The 20,364-nt window shown below is 40.8% G+C and overlaps 1 protein-coding gene across 2 annotated transcripts in view; it reads right to left on the minus strand.

Moving 5' to 3' along the window:
- The window catches only part of LOC135938845 (early growth response protein 1-like), a 29,948-nt gene extending 18,522 nt beyond the window's left edge, over positions 1 to 11,426 (minus strand). Inside the window, exon 1 of one of the 2 annotated variants that reach the window (XM_065482808.1) lies at positions 11,281 to 11,426. The gene's annotated coding sequence lies outside the window, so the exon portion shown is untranslated. Of the gene's footprint in view, positions 1 to 2,410; positions 2,728 to 11,280 lie in introns of those variants that run through there. The other variant, XM_065482807.1, reaches the window with a different exon arrangement.
- Positions 11,427 to 20,364: the final 8,938 nt, after the last annotated feature.

Raw genomic sequence — 20,364 nt, forward strand, 5'->3', positions numbered from 1 at the left:
AGCTTATCTTCCGCCGATCGCAAGCGCCATTGATGCTAATTGAATCACACAACCTTTGACCTGCGGGCGGCCTATGTCATGATCATATATGAGCCGCGGCTGCACACAAACACAGTCGATTTCAAGACGGGCCTGTTTGTTCAATACCGAACAACTATTTCTTTCGCCACCTTGAAGAATAAAAAAAGGAGAGAACCTTTGCCAGCATACTTTTCTCCTAACTTAGTCTCCAGTGTAAACTTGTGCATTAATCCCCTAAGGATGAAAAATGTTGATCAAATTCAACAAAAATTAATTTAAAGAAGGTTTTTATGCATTGGGTTCAAGCGTATGAAATCGGGAAATTGTTCGTTGCGGTGACACGAGCATGAAAGGCGAAAGCCCCGGCAATTCTCCTGCGCCGCGATTTTTGCTCTTTCTCCGCTGGTTGGGACCTGTTGTTTCCGTGTGGGTGTCGCGCGCGGCCGCATAAATAAAGGGCTGCAGCATGGCCTCAAGGCCGCGCACCGCTGATGACGCGAGCGGTGACCTCGCGAAGGGTGCGCGCGGGCGCGGGGGTGGCCTCTGCCGCCGCCCCCTTGCCCGCCTGGCGCATAAACAAAGCGGCGGTGGCGGCGGCCACCGCGCTCTGCTCGATATACGCGTACTGTTTTACGCCACTCTCGAGTGCACGTTTCCTACGCAAATCGATACTAATGTGCGAGAGAGAGTGACTTGTTTCGCGTTTGCAGAGCTGCCTGGTGCCCTTTTTCACAGAGTGCTTTCCGTCTGTTGGGAATTGCACGGCCCGCCGTCCTGAAAATTTCAGGAGACGGTTCTATTTCATCGATTTTCGCTACTCCGCAAGCTTCTGTATTGCTCCTCTGGACTAAAGTGCAGGAATATACAAATGACACAAAACATCTAATGATTTTAGAACAAATAAACTTTAATAAGAATTGTCCGCTAGTTAAGTACGAAAATATCAGCCTAATTTGACGAATTTGAAATCGAAACGAAGGAAATATCTCATTTTTCATTTGGTGCGTGTAAAAATAATTCAATTATGCAACGTTTCTTCCAAGCAAATGTGTTTTTCCTGCTTTAGAATGGCAACTTGGTATGACTGTGCAGAGAAAATCGTGGACGATAATCTGGATTTAATTAAGTGCGCGATTTGTAGGAGAACAGAAGTCAAGAAGGAAACGGCGGTGGCGCGCGTGTGGTGATAAGGTCGAGAAAAGCAGGAAAGATAACATGAGAGGGCGGGCTCACACCAGCCCATATAAATACAGTGGTTTAATTAGCTTGTGCGTCTATGCGAAGGAATGCAAACAAAAAGCAGACTATAGTGTCAATGGGCGAGAGCCGAAAATTTGCTTTCCTTTCGTCAAGATTGTTGTTTTTCCGGAAATTTGGCACTAGCAACCCAGTGTTTTGAGCTCTCATTCAGAATGCGCGAATTTAGTCTTAAGACCCGAAAGACTCAGGCAAATTCATAAAGTTGACGGTTGCCGCCGGCTCGGTGGACCGGTCACAGCGGATTGCTGCACAGATTATAATCATCGGCGGAAACTGCGCACAAGATTGCCGGCGTATTTGGTCAAATTTTCAGAAAATGCTAGTGAAATTTCTCATAATCTGCTTCGGTCCAGATTGTTCCCGCGGCGCGGAGGAGAGTACAGGCCTGTGCTCATGAGAGGTCAATAGATTACAACTTTATTATTGCACGCAGGACGGACGCTAGCAGTTTTACTGCCCTGTTGACCCCCGATGGGTGCAACGAGCAGACGAGAGCACCGGGCGTGCATGCATACGCGTCACACCACAAGTGCAAGAGAAAATATCTATATGCCTTTTCTTATAACGCACGTCGGATCGGAACGCATTCTAGCGCACAAAATCAAAATCGACTGATTGCACTTGACGCGGCGGCCGCCGCACGACCGCATCTCGCGTTTTATTATATCATAATTTATGAAGCGAGTGCTCGTAATGCACATTCCGTTTTCTTCCAATCACCACTACGGTTCTTTGGAATTTGTGTTTAATGTAGTTTTAATTTTTCAGCAAGACTATAATTTCTTTCAAAATATATTTTATTAGGTTGTCAACATTCAGACACCATGATAATTTAAGTACCTTTTAATTGAATTTAATGATCACGTTAGATTGGCAATAAAAATCAATTAAAAATTGTTATAGTTATGTTTTTGCTTAAAATTAAAGTTTATTCGAAAAATTAAACTTAGAGATCTGCAACACTTCAGAAAAAATATTACTCGATCTCACAACCACCCACAACACCCACAACAGCCACCCACATCGCAGTCCACCCACCTACGATTTGCACTGTGTAAATTTTTTTTTTTTTTCAAATTATCTCGGTCGGCGGAGTTTTCTTTAGCGATTTTAAAAAACGAGGACTCACCTAATAACAATCTACACTGACGAAAGAACGGCAATCGAGGGCACTGTCACCGCAGCATGGTCCGGTTGGGGTAATCCATGGCGCGGGGGCTCAACAGTCGCGGCCGGCTGCAGCACCATGTTGGTCCATTTCGCCAGCAAAACGGCCAAAATCCACCTCAAAAAACAGCACTGTCGGCGGCGTTGCACTGCAATGTCAAGCACCAGAGACGTCGTGTTTGGTGTTGGTGCGGGCGGCTCTCTCCTCTCTCGCTCGCTCGCTCTCTCCCTCTCGGGTCTCAACTGCGCGGCCTGCAGTCCGCTACTAAAACACCGTACGCCAGCCGAGAGCAGCAGCGCTGCGGCCCAAGAAGCGCCGGCCGAGTGGCGGGGGTAGCAGCCAAGGTAGGTGGAGGTGGTGGATCCATCAAGAAAGCAGCCAGCGCACACGCCTTCTCATCCCGCGCCAAACCCCACTCGGATCGCCGCGCTCGCTCACTCGGCTACTACATTGCCATCGCGGCCCCCTAATCATCTCGCGATAATCCTTCCTACGCAACCATCCTCAGCATCCATCAGAGATACATCAGACATCGGCCTTGCGTGGCCTCTTCCACTCGTTAATTACGTTCAGACCTCACCCGCACTGATTTCGATCCAATTGATCCGCTCTGCCGCCAATTTGGTTCTTTCTGATTGCCCTTTCTCATTTTTTTCCTGCACGCAAGAAAACTTTCAGCTTGTAAAAATTACCTTGATAAATTTTGTTTCAGAACTGAAAAAATAATTACGTCATTTTCTCCAATTAATAAACGCTTATAACTTAATTTATTATATTTTACAAAATTCCGCGACCCTAGTCCAAACTGATTTTCCGTGAGGCACCCTCGATTATTCAAATGTGGGCAGCTATGCAGCCCGCGCAACATTGGTGGGTTACCGGTTGCATAAGTAAGCATCTTAAAGTTGTTAGGGGAAGAACTCCAGCACCATCAGGAAAATTTAGCTTTTTTTAAATTTGTTATTTCTAGATAAATGTAATTTAATATTTAAAAAATACCACACTCAAAGCCCTAAATTTCTGACTCGTAGTTTAGAGACTTTGATAGCATCAAAGAAGCAATAAAATAGGTTTATTGTCGTACGATTTGTTTGTCCAAAATAAAAAATAAGGGTTTCTGAAGTGAATTTAAAAATTTTCAAACTTAAAAAAATTGAAAGTTACACTCCATTGAATAGAGCATAGTTTGGTGTTTTACGAGCTAATTCTACGAGACACAAAACGCCATTCATTAAGATTCTATTCAATACTCACAGCTTGTGTGCTCAACTTTAAAAGGGGCCCTTTAAAGCTTGTTATTCCCACACAAAATCGAAAAATAGAGCATGTGCGCGCCGTCCGCGACGTTTTGAATAATGACTGGGAGGCAGGAGCAGTGCACAAACATGCAGCAGAAAGTATCCAAGCAGCGGCGGCGAGCAACAACTTATACTGCACGTGCTAGCAGAAATGCATGCGGAGTGCTCAATAGGCGAGTTGCACAAAAAGAATGCAAATCAGTTTTTTTCAAAGACAATCTTGGAAAGGCACCTTAAAGACGCATTGGGGGATGAGAGGGGGCCGTGGTCGAGGGGGCTACTTTGGCGTGCAGCTGCGCCTAGAGGAGCGGCTTATTTTGCTGCCTAGTAACTAGCCAAAAATCGCGGTCTCAAAGAAAAAACATCCACGTGCTCCCCTGTTCGATGCAGATGTGCATTTTAGAGCAGTTTGGCTTTCCTCGTCGTGTCTTATGGAAAATCAGTCCGAAGTCCGAATTTATAATTTTAGTGATTCATAATTAAGTCTAAAAAAATTGAATCGAATTACGTTTTGTGATTTAAATTAACCAATCAGGGCTCTTGAAGTGGAATGGCAAAATTCGATCTAAAGTTTTTTTACTGCAGTGTAACTTCAACTTTGTACCTTCTTTTAACGTAATTAGTTGGCTAGGCAAATAAATAATTAGTTAAGTTTTTCTCAATAAATAAAAAAGGTTTAGCACCGAAAGAGCATTATGGATATTCTGGACAAAATAAAAGTGATAATTAAGTTAACTTCAACTGTAAAGGATTTGCACACTTTTTTATTTCAAGAAAGTTCCCGATTATAAATATTGAAAAATGTCATCACTAATGGGCAAATAATAGCTCCCATTAATTGGCACTTATCCTAGTTTATTTATGTGAAGATCCGAAAACGCACTTATCCTAGTTTATTTATGTGATGCTCCGAAAACGCAGGGATGTAAATTAACATATATATGGCTTCCATTCAATTAAAATGCCTCTCGAATAAAAATCAGTTGCATATTAAATTTTCAAGAGGCAGGCAGCAGACCTCGCTGCATTGGATTTTTTTAACTTAAAGGGCATTTCATCCGCTGTCGACCAACCAACAAACTTTCTTTCCGTGGCGGCATTTTTTCATCTTTTTTTCTCTGCGTGTTTTTGGAATCAATTGGGTGTAACAAATTAAAAGAAAAATTTAATCCCGGGGAAAATATAAGTTACGATTATTGCAGGTCTGATTACTGCCGCAGCCAGCATACGATACTCTTAATTTCCTCCCAAATGAAGGGAAAAATTGGACACTTTTATGGAGTGGGGGCCGCCGAATAACTACCTGGGAACAAGTCGCGGGCGCCGCTGCTGCCCAAGAGTAATTTATACTCCTCGGCTGGAACTTGTCATTCACCGCCATAAAACTACACTTTATTGCATTTTGTTGTGTCTAATGTGAGGGTGTATGGGAGAGTAACTAACATCCACATAAATAAAATCCTTTTAAGAATTGCTGGAAGGTGGACGCGCGGCTACCAATGCTGCGGGCATACCTGCCGCTATGCAGCTAACCAAAATTTATGTGTCCTCTCCAGCAGAAAGAAGCCACATTATTCTTTATTCTTATCTGCGACGAGGTTACACATAAAAGCAGCACAACCAGGAGAGGAGAGAGAGAGAGAGCACGTCAGGTGAAACACTCGGAGGCGAGGGAGTCATGCCTACTTACACGAGTTTTGGCCTCAAATCTCTCTCTACACACTTACTAAATAGGTAATAGTGCTCCTAAAAATCCTTTGTGTAAGTAATAATTACCTAGTATTTTATTTTCGTCATGGTTTCATTTTACAGTTGATATTCTTCTCAGCAATATTAAAAAACTAGATTAGGCGTATGTTGCAATGAAATTTCAATTTCAGGATTCGATGATTAAATGATGCAAATTATTCTGTTGATTTTTTACGCTAAAAAATATATCTTATCGCATGCGTCTGGAAGTTTTTATCCTGAACATGATTCCATTTTTACATGGTTTTAATTAATTGCTTTAGACGCCAACAGTTGAGCTTAATCCCAAGTTTTTCTATGAATCTATGCTTAATAAGGAAAAGTGGTTTTTATACACTATCTTAACCTTTAGATATTCTGGGAAGAATTATTATTTGGGCTGCAATAACAATCAAAATTTCGGCTCCCCTGAACTATTTACGAGCATATTTCGAGAATCTTGACACCCACTAGCGATTCCGAGACGCCTTTGTTCATAATGAGCCTCTTTCCCAGTCCGCGCAGGGACAACCAAAGGAAAAAATCCCCGCGCGATCGAGTTTCCCTGCAGCTCTCTCTCATAATAAAATAAACTTGACACGAGGTGCACTATAAACACGCCCCCTCCTCGTGGAAAAATCAAATAGCGATGATGATCGCGCACGAAATGAAAAGACATCGGCCGACAGCTCCGCGTCACGTGACAAAACGATCTTTTTTTTAGGGAAACCTTCGTCTTCCAAGTCGTTTAGAGTCATTATCATCTATAGTTGGTTGACCAAGAGTCACTTTTTTCTCTCCTCCACTCTTCCCTTTGACATTCGCCGCTCATCACAATAATAATGCGGCGCGCGGATAAAAAAATAGCTGGAGCTTTATAGCTTGGGAAGATATTCAAACATCCTCCTTCTCAATCCTTTCCCTGCATGCCTGTGTGGACATTCAGGACGTGCAAGCATATTTGTATTGTGTCCCTCTCGTTTGTGGATTTTTCTCTGCGCCTTCTTTCGAGGAAGTGATAGCCAGTATGGAAACAAAAGAAGTGCTCGCGGTTAATGTGTACCATTCGTCGAAACTTGCTCACGAAGACCACTTCCTGTTAGGGTTTTAAAAGCGGCACTTTTCTCAAAAGAATATTTTCACCCAATCATCAAGTTTTTTAGTCTCGCAAATTTAATGCAGCTTGCGAAAATTCTGTTCTGCAAGCAAACGACGGGGCAACATTCAAGTCTTTGTAACATATTTTTAGAAGTTTAGTTTAATGGCTTTTATTGGCATTTTTGTTTTTTAATATTTAATCATTGGCTGATGACTATCATTAGCTGAATCCGCCTCCAGAATAAATTTATGTCTTTCCCACACTTTAGGCTATCTTATGGATCTCCTGTTCCCCTCTAAAATCAATATCAACTGTCCCCAAAAGCACACCCGCGCGTCTCTAAGCCACGCGGTCCCAAATTAATGAGCAAAAAGGAATGCCGGGCAGAAGAGTTCACTTTTATAACATTGTGACCCAACCTCCGCCGATGAGATAAGATCGCACGCACATAAAAACCGATCGCTTATGGCATCTCGGCAGCTCGTCGTCTCCTTTCCTCGTGAGCGCAAGTTCAGGGTGCGACCTTGCTGAGAATTTCCAGCACGCACTCCTTCTCCACGGAGAGCATATGCGCACGCAGGCCTAGTTACAATGTGTGTTTTTATGTACCTACCTGTCACCCGAGTGTGATCATAAAACGTGATGACGCAACACGCCGCGCATACACCCACTCACTCCTGACAAAAGGCCTCATAAATTTGAATAAGAATGGGAGGTGGATATAGCACGCAGTCTTCTTGTTCCTCTGCTGCTTGTGCCCTGTTGTTGTACTCACAAACATGTAGTATTTATTTATTTATTTGGCCGGCCGGCCGACGAGCACACATGCTTGCATATTCTGGTACGTGCTCTTTTCACTCGCGCGTATTTATAGTTATTTTTTTCTCGCGAATGAATACAATATGATCACTCTGCGTTCTTTCTCCTCACCAACCGAGTGTAACTGTTAATTTGTTCATAAGTCTTTGCCAATTTGGCTCGGCATTTTTGCCAGCCTCTCGAAAAATGGGCGTGCAAACGAGTTCGCTCACAAATTTTATTAATGGAAACATACTCACTGTGGCCATTGACATTTATTTAAAATACAAAGAAACTAACCATGGTTAATTTCATCAAAAAATTTATTAAGAATAAAATTTATCAAATAATTTACGTTAAACCAAATTCGAAAGCAAAGAATGGAATGATAAAAAAATTTGTGTTTAATGCCTAGCTCTTCAAACTTTAAAGACAAAATTTTCCAGATTCTGCTGCAATAGAGAAGCCAGAAATTTTTAATTACGCTCATTTTTTGCATACCATCTAGTAATGGATCAAACCAAGGACAACTGTATACACAACTCGACCGCCTGCATTTGATTTATAATCCGTGCGATCTGTTATTGTCGCAGGGAGTGCGAGAGCAGCGCGCATTTGCTGTTGCATTTACAAGGAGCACGGCTCTAGTGTGTGTATATATGTGTATGTCGAGCAGGGTGTAGGTGTATGCAAGAGACAATTAATTGGTTTAATGACGATAAACAAGCAGCTCGGCAAGAGCAGGCAGAGGAGAAAGAAAGAAAGAAAAATAATTAATGCCGCGCCGTAGCTGTTTGCATGCTTTACTGGTTTCGCGTGTGGTATATCTATCTCTCGGCAGCGATTCAAGAAACTTCTCCGCCGACGAGAATGTACGTACACACATTATAAAGTTCCGTGCGAGTGCGTAAATACGCAGGAAACAATAACGAGAGATCTGCTTTTAATAGCGGAGGCACTCTCGCAATAAATACAAACAGCTAGCGAACACACAGTCTCGCGCCTCCCACGCCTCCCGAGCTGTTTGCACTTCACAATATTGCTGTTTTTATGGCGGTGCAATCGACTAATAGGCCGGGTTTTTGCCCTAACACCGCGCGCGCAACTGAGTAGCACCGTGCTGCGAAAAACCTTAAACGCTTGCGAAATAATAATAAAAACATGACTTGTTCGCCGCAACGAGTGAGAGAAGCTGCGCATTTTCCTCAGGGTGAAAAGAAGGCGTCGGTGGGAATGTTTTGATTATGCTGCGTATGAATGTGAAAATTAAATTGCTGAAGGCTATTAGGTATATTGAATATTTTTTAAGTCTTTGCGTTTGACATTCCACTGCCTTGTTTGCCAAAAAAATAAATAATAAGGAAAATTAAATTAACATTTTGAACCCAATCAAATTAGGCCTTCAATTTTGCACTTCAGAATCTAATTAAATATTATGAATTTTTGTCGGTATATATCCAAAGTTGTATTATTGATAGAAGAGGAGTACCATGAGTCAAACCAATTGTTTGAAAAAAAAAAATATGAGATCCGTCTCTTAGGTCGAAAATCTTTCATAATTGGTTAATACTGCAATATGTCTCTTATTATGTTCGAGCAATTTGTTACAATTTAAAAGTTACGAATTATAAGATGAACTTGTGATTTCAATGCGAGTCTTAATGAACTAGACGACGCTTTAGTTGGGGACACATTTTAATCCCGAATAAAAATTGAAACTCGTTTATTTCAAAGCTGGCCCTGGTCAAAGATGCGTCTCTTTGGTGTATGCGATGATATTTCCTCGCAAATGTCCCGCATGCGGCGGCCAAATTAATTCAGAGCCTCATTTGCATGTGAAATGTGCCGCGCAGTGATTGAAGATAACCGCGTCACTGTTTGCAATTTTTCAAGCTGGCACATGACCAGCGCACTTTGAAAGCTTAATTAATGGGCAAGTGCTGTGTAAACTTTTGGGCTTCTCTCACACTTGAATTTAACAAAATAATCACTGCCCTGGCTGCCGTTCATCCTCTGATTTATGACACCTTTTCTGCCTCACATTTGCAGACTTAGCACAAGCACTTTTCATTTTCTTAATACTTGCTCACGGAAATTATACAAATTGCACCGGGACCGAATTTTTCTTGTCTGCAATTTGTTTTGATGCTCGTAAAACTAACTGGACCGTGGCTCGACTTAGACTGTTTATTATTCATGCGTGCCAAAATTGCTCCTCCGACAATTAACTGAATTTTCGCACACATTATAAATGACAAAGTAATACCAATTTAATTTCTGAGGATAGTATGTGACGCTTGCCCATTTGTATAAAAATTACCGACACAACGTAGAGAAGAAAGTTTTGTCTTGTCGCAAAAGTTGAAATAAATAATATATATTACACACGACTGGCTATTCATCCAACACTTTAATATTCTTGGATCTGTTTATTTTAAGATGTTTATTTAAAAATTAGAAAATTCTTAATTTCTTTTCAAACTTAAAATATTTAAGTTAATGCTTTTAATTGATACAAAGATTTCAACTAAATACCACTGAAATGTTGTGAGCATGATTTGAAATAAAGTGTGTGGATGATTTCGTCTCGCACTCACGCACCTTTCTTTTCTTCGCGTCCGCCCATCCTCCCTCTCAAGAAGGGCTAATAAATAAATATCCCGCAAGAAGCGAGCCGGCCAACGTGCATTGAGTATATATATACGAGCTCTGCTTTTTATCTTTGTTGATTTAATGTATCTTTAAGTCAATATGTGTAAACTCGGCTACCACCGCAGCAGCGGACCAGCCTTTATTATTATTATTTTAATTCCCGGGCCTGGTCTCTTTTTTTTCCTGCGATCGCAAACTGGATCCGCGCTCGGCCGCCGCGTAATTGATTGAACTAATGAATGGGCACCATTATCTGCCGCTGTCCAGGTTATAAAATCGTGTGTGCACTCACTTGCCCCGCAACTTTTACTCATTTCGACCGAGTAGCCTGTGTGAGTTATAATAATTAGATAAAAATAAGAGAAGCTCTGCGCGAGTGCGTGCCGCGATTTTTAAATAATTATGTATAAATTCGCCTTTTAATAGTTCAGCCCGGAATTTATTGCCAATAGTGCTGGAAATTTCACGTGACTGTGTACGTGTGCTTATGCAAATGGAGCTAAAATTTGCATAAGGCGGGGGAAATGATTTTATTGAGGCAGCCAACTTTGTGATTAAGCAGGACTAGTGCGGATTTCAATTACGCATCACTTGGAGAATTCAAGGTCATAATCGGAACCTCAAAGCGCCGAAAAGCAAGTTCTACTACAGGGCCGTGCCAGAAGTAAAAGATACGCGTAAAGGAGTTTGTGGAAAGGAATGGTTTGTGTCTAGAGGCGGCTCTTAATTTCGGACGATACCGTTATTGTATTATTGCAGCCGTGGCATCACAATGTTTTAATTTAAAAGTATAATTCTTGAGTATGTTCAAATGGCTTCGGAATGTTGCAATATGTCACATCCCCAGCATCTCATCATTCCATCGCAAGCAGACCGAAAAGCCGACGGCGGGAGGAGCGTGCTCTTATTCGAAGATAAACTCGCGCAGTTCGCAAACTTGACTTCTGTGTCAACACCTTAATCAAGAAAAGATTACGGTGCGCCAAAAAGTGTCTGAATACACACTTACGCGCGAGAGAGATGCGAAACGAAAACCGATCTGCGGCGAAATATCGCGGACGGACAATTCACGTCAAATCGCGCTTCCTCAAATAGAAGTCTTCATTTGTGTACAATTCCGACCAAATTCCCACAGATCGCGCGCACCAACCCTTTGCTTCCCACGCTCACCTATCAATACAGTTCTCCTCTTTCTCCGCGATAAGCCTGATAATCGGTAATTTTATTGGCCAAAGACAGAATTTTATGTATCCTACCTTATTCACTTTGTCAATAGTGCCGGGGCAGATAAGTCCTGAGACGGCGGCGTCGGCGGCTTCGATGCTGCTGTCGATCAGCTGGCGAGAGCGAGAAAGACGCAACAAGTTGTAGCACAAGAACAAAACTGACCGAAGCGAGCGAGTGCCGCACGAGCAGTAATATGAAAAGTACGAATTTTTATCGCGGCGGGGGTCACTTTCGGGGTGGAGCAGCAATGTGTAGTGGGAATTCCTCCCCCTCCCGAGGGGGGGCGAGGAGGCCCCTTGCTGCTGCCCCCTCAAGGGGTGCGCGACCCTCTTTTCTTGGAGTAAGACTGCAGCTTTTGCAGCACCGTGCCTATTATCTTTTGTGTTTTATGCGTCAGCTTTTGATCTCGCACAACTTTTATTCATTGGCTTGTTTGTGCAGAAATATAGAATGCAGACTCTTCGTCACCAACGTTTCATTTTGAAATTTCGCAATCTGCTTTACTTTTTGACCGCTAATGGGGATTTCACATGCAAATCTCTAAAATTCAACAAGCATGCTAAATTTGCATGTCGATTTTTTTATCAGTTACCTACTCCAATAATTGAGCATTTTTGCTGCGAACCAGCTGAGCGGGAGTTCAGCAAAGCTCATTTGCATTTTCTTTCTACTGTTGGATTGACCACTTTTTATGTGGTGTGCCGAGAGATTCGTGTTTGTCCGAACTCCTTTTTCTCTCACATATAATTGAAGGTAGATTCAGAGCCGAGATCGAATTTGTTGCACTGCACGTTTCGATGGGGTGTGTACGACCAGTTTCATATATGATTCTTGCTCATTTCGCGTTCATTTTTTGGCCACTTTTATTGCTCACATCTGCTTCTTGGGAAAGTTCGTGCGGAATTATTTATTCTTGCGAATATAGTCTTGATTGTGCGCGATTATGAGTAGTAAAAGAATTATTAGCTTGGATGCACGGATACAAGATTCTTATTGTGGTCCAGCACATGAAATTTATCAGTATTCACATAAAATAAGCTTTTAATAGCTATATAGCAGCTCTGGTATGTCTCATAAATCATTTGATTTATAGTTGTGGAAAAATTAAAAATTAACCAAATTTTTCCTCTACACATTTAAATTTGTTGTAATTAAAATTCGTCAAATTATAAATTTATCGAGCGGTGTTCCTAATCATAAATTATTTATTAACTCGACAGATATGCGAGAACGGAGTCAATATGAATCTCATTATCAATAATTTATGATTTATTACATAGGCCACAGGTACGCAAAGCTTGTAGCGAAAAATCGTGGCCAGTCCGTTTCAATTTAAGCGAAATTAAAATTCACATTCCTGCCTTCGAGGGCTCTAATTAGGCGACGTTTATTGTAATTATGGCGATTTTTATGCCCTATCAACAGGTGCATGCAGCCGGATAATTTCGCTGCAGCATTATCATAATCACTCAAAGCGTGAAGCCACTCATTAATTGGATCAATTTGCTCGCCGACGCACACATTGAATTCTATTATCTGCCGCTCACTAAATGCCTTTTGTTATTTTTTTTTTTGCGCCGGCCAGATGGATTTCTATTAAAATTCAACAGCTAGCGGCTCGCAAGCTAGCTAACTTTTCATTATTTTAAATTTCATATCTATCTTATAAACGAGCTCACGGCGTATTTTTCTGCTGCTGGCGTCCGAGCCAATAAAATTCCACCTCCATACCACCCGCTGCAGACCGCAATGCTGTACGATTTTTATTTCAGACCTTTTTCTCACTTCCTTTCCTGTGCAGCAGCAGCCAACGCAAAAGCCGCTTCCTTTTCCTCAAACTGTTAATTAGCTAAAAAATAATAAAAACCACTGCTCTGCTGAGTTGATTGTGATATCTCTCTTCATGTGCTCTATGGCGTTTCCACTCTCCCGAGGTCGGAAATATGCTTCTTGCTCCAAGCATCCTGGGTGCGTGCAATGATAATGTGTATAAACATTGCTGTTCTAGATATTATATGATTGGTTTATGCTTATCGCACATTTTATAAGATTGAGCGCAAAAAATAAATTGAATGCAACCCTGCTGGAATTGCATGACTTGAGTAAACACAATAATGTATCTCTTGAGAACTTAAAAGAACCAAATCAAATATGGAGATTTCATTTTAGCAAACGTTGGAAAGCAAATAAATTTCATACCAATGAAAGATTTAAAAAAATGATGCAATTTGTTTTTAAGTTCTTATTTGCGATTTGGTTATTTATTTTATTACTGGCACTTCTAAAACTCCATCTAGAATTTACATGTTCGGTTTGTGTGAAAGCAGAGTCTTCTGAAAATATCAAACTAAATGTGCCAACAAATTACCCAAAATTGTTCAACTGCAAAATATTATTTAAATATTTATAAAATAAATCATCTATATTGCTTGAAAATTTCATTGCTCTAAACCAAAATGTTTTACTTATTCTCATCGATATTATTGAAGGAAAAGGATAAAAGAAAGGCCTTTGTGGGAGAGACAAAATCATGCAAATGTATTCGCATTGCCCATAATTAACGAGAAAAGCAATATAAGAAGTATAAAGGCATCACCACACAAAACGGCAATTTGAGGCATTCCGCCGGTTCCCACAGCACTGATATCGAAAATTGGCGTTTCATGACCCTTAAATTGTGGGAGATAATGATTCAATAGATTATTGACATGCAAAACAGATGAAGCAGTAAAAGCCCATCAGCGGCTGGGTCGTAGGAGTCGGCTTGAGTGGCACACAGAGGCCAGATCATATATGAGAAAATTCCATCGCAAAGTGTCCCTCAGCGCAGGGAAATAAACCAATTTGGCCTGCCTCGTCCCTTAGGCGGACCCTGTTCTGTGTGTTTTTTGCTGCTCGGACAATTGGCGAGCCGCTTTTTTCTTTTTCTCTCTTCTCTCATGAGCCAGCCAGCCTCCCGTTTTCGTAATTAGCATAAATCTGCCGCCGCCGCCGCTATTCAGTGATACACATGCATAATGGGCATGCAATGGAGCTATGATTCAATAACTCGCGAAAGAGTGAGTGAGCAAATATCCTTTTATTACCTGACCAAGCCTAATACGCATGGGAAAGCCGGTGTTACTCTCGAAAGGCGAAGATATATACATGTATTCATTTACTGGGTTAAGCATCCTTTTAAACAATAAACGTTTAATTAATTTCAGGTCAAACGGGTACAGGATCACGTTATAATGCCGGGCGGCGCATTTCCCTCTTTTTTTCTGCATGGCGTGCTGCTTCTTCTTTTCATTTTGTATGAGAGCGAATTTTGCGATTTCTTTGCATGCTGCTAAGCACTTGAATAAAAGAGTCTGGTTTTTCTTGTTGTCCTGGAAACGTGGAAGGTGTGCGTCGGTCGGCAAGAGGATGAAAGATCGCCTCTGGATTTTTCTCACAGCCTAATTTTTATGGCGAAACCGGTGGGGGTGGTCTGCCATAAAAATAGGGTTACGAAACAACTATACTCAATACTTGTGGTGTTCATTATTTCATCGCTTCTCTTTTACATTTAAATTTTAAATCTGATCCGCTTGAGGTTGCGTGCACTTTTCTAATACACAGTCTAGAGCAACTTCACTATCTTATTTTCTATTTGAGTTCATATACGTAACATTTTTCTCATCAAACATTCATCTCTTCAAAAACGATGTTTTAACTGTGAAATATAAATAAATGACAGGTCAACACTGCAGATAATTTGAATACAAATTGCCATGAAAATTATTTGAAACAGTTGGTAAATGAATTCATATATTAAAAGAGGAATCACAAAAGTGTATGTTATACACTTAAACCAATTACTTGTAGTAGAGTGCTGAAAATTTATTTATTGATAAAAAGGTCAAAAAAGATGGTGATTTATGAACTTTGTTGAGATTAGTGGGCCGTTTGCGCTTAATATGTGATAGCTACGTCGTCATTAAAGATTGTGTACCCTGCCAGTGTTTCTTGAGCATTATAATGAGCCGGTCTTGTGTTTGCTTACATGTGCACACGCAGCTCAACATGCACGTTTAAAAGTATATATTTATTCTGCGCAGGAGAATAGGCATCAGCAGTCGCTAATCAGACGCAATTAACAGGCAAAACGACACACGGCGTGTAGTCAGCATAATAATATTTATAAAATTGACAAACGCCTTCATAACACACTTGAAGCGGCAATTATTATGGGATATACGTTGTGTGTGTACAATCTGAAAAGTGCAGCAGCTGTGACTGTTGTGCATGCAGATGCAGAAAAGACTTCGCCCGCTCATTAAAAGTAAGAAACGCCTGAGAAGTACGCGCATATGTGTTGTTAGCATTCCACATTTTGCAGCAATCATGGCAGTGTACAAATTTATAGACTTTTTTATATTTCAAAATCGTAATGAAATAATGTTTAAAGTGTTAATGAATTTTGTTTATTTGATTTACAAAAGGTGTCAAGGGTGCATTTTGAAACCGTACTACCCCTCTTTCATCAGTCAAGTAGGCCAAAAACCAGATCCATTACAGATGGAATACCATAAATCAAAAGTCTCTAAATGTTTTTGAGGTTTCCTCCACCCCCTGAATCAATTTAGAAAGTAGCCTTTGATGCAGAGTGGATCAGTTTTACACTTCCCAACCGATCGTTGGGAAAATTTGAAACAGGCGACGGTGAAATTGATTGGAGATCTTGCGCGCGACGTCGCCCCACGAATGTCTCCGCGCAGGTGATGAAGATTTCAGGTGGCAATAAAAATCAATTGTCACGGCGTTGGTGTGTGTTTATCGCTCGATTGAACACGGACGCCTCTCGGTGGTCAGCTCCAATATTTTGTGAAACGATCGAACGTGCGGCCTGCTCTCGCATTGTCGCTTATCGAGACATTCAATCCAGGCCGGTAAAATTTTTCGAACATTATTTTTAATTGCGTCTGGTACACACCGCACGTCTTATTCGCGCTGCTTTTCGGTTCGAGTGATGCATCACACCTTTCTTTCAACGCTTCGCAAGACAAGCATATGAAGTTGGTTTTTGCCCCACCGCTTACAAAGTGGTTTGTCCGGCGGGCCACAAATTTTAATTGATTGTTTCGCAGCTGACCAGTGCACTCTCGCTGAGAAATATTTCAATTGGAAAACTTCTATCTCACGCAAGGAAAAAATAACATGTCTGAGGACAAGTGATGGATCAAAAAGGCTGATTTATTGCTACGGAACGATTAATCCAGTTAAGAAAATGTGAATTCATGATTATTAAACTTAAATAATTGCAAGGCAGGTAAACAATATTAAAAAATTTATTGTTTTATTTGGTTTTATATTAGATTTTTATCTCTTGTTTCTTTCATCTTTTTTTAATTTTGGAACGTGAGAAATTCTTTTCGACTTTTAACTCAGCCTTATTGCACCAATAAATTAAAATGCTATCGATTTATTGATCAAATAAAGACTTATAAAAATGAGATATGCAATTTCATTCTTGTTTTTTCTCTCTTTAGAGTGCGGTTACATCACTATAACAATTTTCATGTTATGCCTAGCCCTCATCTGATTGATATTTGATAGCATATCAGTACAAATATAGACTTATTACAAGAAAGAAAGCCGTTGCCTTTTCAGCTCTTTCCGCCAACTCTCATCGCCCGAGTAAACACGTGTTTTCATTGTTCGCACTCAACAATGCCACCCTCAAAAGCATTGCAGCGTGGAATATATTAAAATAATCAGTGGGAAACTAGTTCATCTGCCTTATTTGCACTCGAATATGGTGCGCATGACTTGCGAGCTTGTATGCAAACTGCGCGACACTCACGCATACAATTCTTACTATTCCAAAGGCGCATTTTTAGCGGCTTCTGAAAGCGTAGGCAGCGCGTGTCAATAAAGTCGCTTGAAAAGAAGCTGTCTCCTTTTTGGAGTTGTAGAATTCTTCCCCTTCTTGCAGCAGCTCCTTTGAAGTGCGGGCGTTTCAAAGGCGCAACCTGCTCCTTCGGGGGTGTAAATTACCTGACATAAAAAAGTACCGAACGTTTTATGACTGGCGAGAATGGGAGACGCAGTAAATAACGGCGTGCTTCGCGCGCTGATTCAAGCATTTCGAGTCGCTTGCGAAACCTGGCATCAAGGAGGTGTTCCAGCAGTTAATTAACCGCGTGATGAGTGCGGGTGTAGGATTTCAAAGTTTGCACACGCTAACCTGCTCAAAGCTCTCTGGCAGCAAGTAGCGTTCCACCTATAAACAGACGAGAGTGATGGTTAGATGATCTCTCGCGCCACCGCTGATTCGAGAGCGCACACACCATTGACGTCACTTAAATCTCGTTGAACTTTGACCTCTGCTGTGAGTTTTCACTGAAATACTAATCCTCTCTGCCTCTCGAGCAGTGAGTGTGTGTGTTCAAGTGCTGCAGTTAATAATTCAGGACGAATCGATTTTCCAACTATATTTAGAGAGATGAAGGGAGGTGGCCTAAACTAAATTTTAGCTAGAGATAATAGAAACCGGTTTGGTGAATTGAAAATGCGTAACAACTATAAGGCAACACATTGATTGATTTCAGATTTCTGTTAGTTAAACATTCCTCATTTGCAAGCACTAGCGAGTATTTTTGAACCGAATATGATAATCACTCGTGAATATGTAAGCATATTAAATACATTATTTCACATTCACTTTGAATATACCGTTCCCTTGGAGCAACCTGAGTTGAATTAAGACATCAATTGAGCAGCGAGCGAAAATCCACTAATATCATAGATGTCTATCAGCTTAATATTGTATTTTTCACATACGCATATTATATATTTATATGCACTACGTGGAGCTGATCGGAAGATAAGCATTCAAAAATATGAAAAGGTTAAACCAGCATGTTTTTTATATTACTAGCCTTAAAAATAATAAATAGCCTCCTTAAAACTGAGAATTAATGAATAATTATACCACTTTTATGTCCCGATATTGAATGAAATAATTCCCTGAGGGAATGAAAATGGAAAATTTTAATGAAAATAATGGCAAAAATTCAAAATGCTAATTGAAAAAAGGAGAGAGAGAGAGAGAGAGAGAGAGAGAGACCGCACCCAGAGGTCGCGATAGCTAATCTGGTGACCTCGGCACACATTTGACCCTGCGACCCCGTGGGGAGGCGGCAGCGGGTGGAGGAGAGATAAATATAAATTCAGCAGACGTGTGTAGGCTCACTTTTAGCATCTCTTCGTTGGCCTCTCTTTTCTCTCCGCATGACTTTGCTAAAAACGACGCAATACACCTGAAAAAGCAATAAAAAATCCGTACGCCTAGGTGCAGCTCGCCTAAGCTAAATCTTTTTAAAACAATTGAACGATTCATCTCGTCAATTAATTAAATAATTTCATAGCGAAACATAGTTTTGATTTTCCATTATAAAATATATTTTTATCTGATTAAATCAATCCCCCTACCGTAAGTTCAAATAAAATATGATCTGAATCAAGCCATTACCCTTTTCAATGTAATTTCTTGATTTTCAACAAATTTAATTGCGTCGTGCTTTTTTATTGGCTCATTGTTAGCTGTGCCTAAAGTGCCTTACTCACTTTAAGCAGTTTTAATTGTTTATTTTTTTGTAGCGTATAGAAACTTAACATCTCATTATCAATTAAATTTTAGTAGATTAAATCGCAAATATCTCATTTCGTATAAGATCTCGTAAATAAATGCAAACAAATGACACAATTGACTTGTTATCGAGCGGTATAATTGATGATAATAAAAGATCCAATATTATTTTATTGTGTTTTAAATTTGATTATCTTTTCTTCGTGCCCGAATGAAAAATGATACAGAAACTAGAATCAGTCAGAGAAATGTTGGGTTTCTCTGAGCTGCGATAAGAAACTCGAAATCAGAAGCTCTTCATATGATCGCCTTGCCTGCCACTGGCTCTGGCTCGCACACGCAAATAAAAAACACGCCGAGCGTCAGATGGTCTGCAGAGTGCTACGTGTGTATATTTTCAAAGTTTTTGAGCCGCGTGTCTGATAATCAGCGGCCACGGCACCGAACAAAGGCACGTCCAGAAGCACAATAATTAATATCTCGGCCTGCCTCTATTTGCTGACATTGAGTAATATTAATTGCCAAAAGTAGCTGAGCGACAAACACACAGCGACGCACATGTACTTTTATTCTTCTATTATCGTCGAGAGGATAATTTTTTATACCGCTCCAGATCTGATTTTTGAAATGTAGGTGCGGATTAAGCGGTGCTTATCTGAAGTATTGACCACCCAGCGACTCGAAAGCACAAAAAGAGGAGCACACGCGGCGGCGACAGCCAAATGCGGTATGAAGGACATTCGCGCGACACTTCAAACTCACAACCTGTGTAGGAGAGGCGTGAAAGCTTACAGCCTGTTTTTTTTATAATTATAAGATTATCTAATATGAAAGTTTTTCCTTTGATTTCTTTAATAGAAAATGTAAAATAATTCAGGAATTGCTTACTTCTCTTTTAATATATTATATATTTTAAGAAATATTCAATCGACTAAAAGCTTTCTCAAATTGTTCCTGTTTTTCTCTAGATGGTTGGATACCAGGAATTTCAATTCCTGCAATTAGCACCAAACCAGCTGCCAGCCTTTGAACAATGTAGCTTCCCCTCTCCCTTGCTCCCAATCCTTCTTTTGCTGTCTCCAAGCTCAATACAAGACACCCCCTTGGCCACACGCTTGAGGCTTGACCCATATGCCACATATTTCTTCTCCAAAGTGAATCACCCAGGTGAAAGTTTCAAAATTTACACAGCCGTGTAAAGCAATAATATCGCATGAAAGGATGAGGGACGGCAACTTCTTCTCCCCCAAAACATTTGTGGAGCGAGCGAAGAACTGCAGCAGCATGACAAAGTTAAATGTCTCGTGCTTTGTACCGAGAGTCTTGTTTCATTTCTGCCAAGGGGCGGGGGGAGGTAAGTGAAATAATGGATTGCGCACGGATCAAGGTGGGAGCTTGGGGTGGCTCCCACGGTCTTCTCCGCTCTCACACGTGGGGATGCTGATGCTGCGAAGATGACCAGGTGAAAAGACAGACGGCTCTTAGCATCATAAAAAGA

The sequence above is a fragment of the Cloeon dipterum genome, chromosome 3 (assembly GCF_949628265.1).
Source record: "Cloeon dipterum chromosome 3, ieCloDipt1.1, whole genome shotgun sequence".
Classification (NCBI taxonomy): Eukaryota; Metazoa; Arthropoda; class Insecta; order Ephemeroptera; family Baetidae; genus Cloeon; species Cloeon dipterum.